The sequence below is a fragment of the Rhagoletis pomonella genome, unplaced genomic scaffold (genome assembly GCF_013731165.1).
Source record: "Rhagoletis pomonella isolate Grant_MI unplaced genomic scaffold, Rhpom_1.0 Rhpom_scaffold_00001, whole genome shotgun sequence".
In the NCBI taxonomy this organism is placed as follows: Eukaryota; Metazoa; Arthropoda; class Insecta; order Diptera; family Tephritidae; genus Rhagoletis; species Rhagoletis pomonella.
This window is the reverse complement of record NW_023458555.1, coordinates 33,041,557-33,043,444: the sequence shown is the minus strand read 5'-3', so window position 1 is coordinate 33,043,444 and position 1,888 is coordinate 33,041,557.

Here is a 1,888-nt window from a genome sequence, read left to right as displayed (position 1 = left end):
ATCTGGAAACCCAAATTTAAGGTCGATGGATCTCCAAGTGGTTTTTCATCCTTGGGGAGGAGGGCTAAACGCTGTTGCTTTAATATGCCAGGGCAGACACTTTCCGCAAAGCAATCGTTGAACGTACGAATAAATCCTTCTGGTCTCGCCTTCGAGAAAAGTTTAAGCACTCGGTTAGAATCGGCACTCGGTGGAATCGGGGCGTGGGGATTTTCGGTCAATAAAATACTCTGCCGCGTCTATAACTTCTACTACGATAATGTCAGAAAATCGCACCTAATTCGGGAGATTTTTTCACTTGTAAAATTTGATATCGGTCAAAAAAGAGACCATTGATGATTTGCTTTACCTTTTAGGTAATTGTTATTTGTGGCTGAACTGAAGTTTCCAGCTTTTTTGTTACCACCGTGTACGCCAATCCCGACAACACTTGGTCCTCGCTATTACACAGGCTCTGTAAGCCCTTTAGCTTGCTGTTCTTTATGGCATGTTTATGCTTGTGCGACCATCGTACCTTGACTCCTTGGTATCTACGCATCGCCCTGCTACATTGCCGCCGCAGGTCTGTTATGCGATCGTTCCACTAATAGGCTGGTGTGTCTCTGTTGCTGGAGGATTTGCTTATCATCTCAGCATCACAAGCCTTATTCGTAGCTCCCTCTGGTCAACTAATTTTCGATGCCATTAAGATTAGCGCCTCTTCGTCTAGTGTGCTCTACTTTCAGCCTTAATTGGCTTAACTAATCTTGAAGTGCTTGTTATTATTACGTAGACCCGACTGTCGTGGGAACGCCTTGAAGTTCTTCATCTTTTTAGCTCGCCCTCTATCGTGCAGATGATCGCCTGTTAGTTTCTGTGGATATGTATACTTATAGCTAAATTTCAAGGGGCGTTGAATGCCCCTACTCGCGAAAGTCAGGTGAGAAAGTAAAATTGTATCGGCTATTTAAAGGTGCTACAACTATAAGTGATAGCGCCGAGAGTAGAGCTCTTCCCTAGGCGTGTGTCCTGCAATCAGCACAGGTGCTCTGGGTTTCGCATCCCCCGCCATGTTGACCATGACTGTTTCAAACTTTTAGATCCTGAAGCTTGGGGGTACATCCTAACGCAAATGAAGCTTACGTCAGCTTTATGTTTTTCTACATGTAAGATGCGGTATTTTAGCACAAATCCATACAGCCGCTCGAACGCTGCTATCTCCTGGCCAAAGCTGAGATTCAGGTACTCTATATGGTTCACTTAACAGTGCTTTTTCTAAATTTTTGTCCGTTACAACTCGCTTCAACAACTCCTGAGCGGCGTTATAGTGATTTAGGTTGATCTGTAGCACTTTCATGGTTTTATTACTTTTCGTAAAGGGCCACCTGTGTCGTCTCTCAAATGCTTAGGCTGTGCGTCGGTTACCGAATTTCCAACCAGGTCTGTGGAACAAACAGCCGAGGGCATATTTCCTTCTAGAGTTGTTATTGCATTCATATTCACTTGCAAGATTTTTTTTTTCGAATACTACTTTTATGGTTTGTGTTTTTAGTTTTTTGATTTTTTCACCTTACCCCTGAAACAGTTTGTTAACTGTACATACATATACATTCATATAAATATTCATAGCAATCATAATTACATGTTGCACCCACTGAGCGTATAATTATGATTTCCTTTCCGTAACAAAAACGCATTTTTTATCGACTCTCCACCCACTAAAGGCATGCCACCCCACACCTTACATGCAATGCTATACAATAACTACTAGTAACTAATAGAGCAACAAAAGACTAAAAAACAAAAAAAAAACTCTGTACACGACAATAGCAGATATTCTTGTCAATTTTTTTTTTTTTTTTTTGTTGTTAGTGATAATTGTTGCACTTGTGCACATGTCAACTAGGGT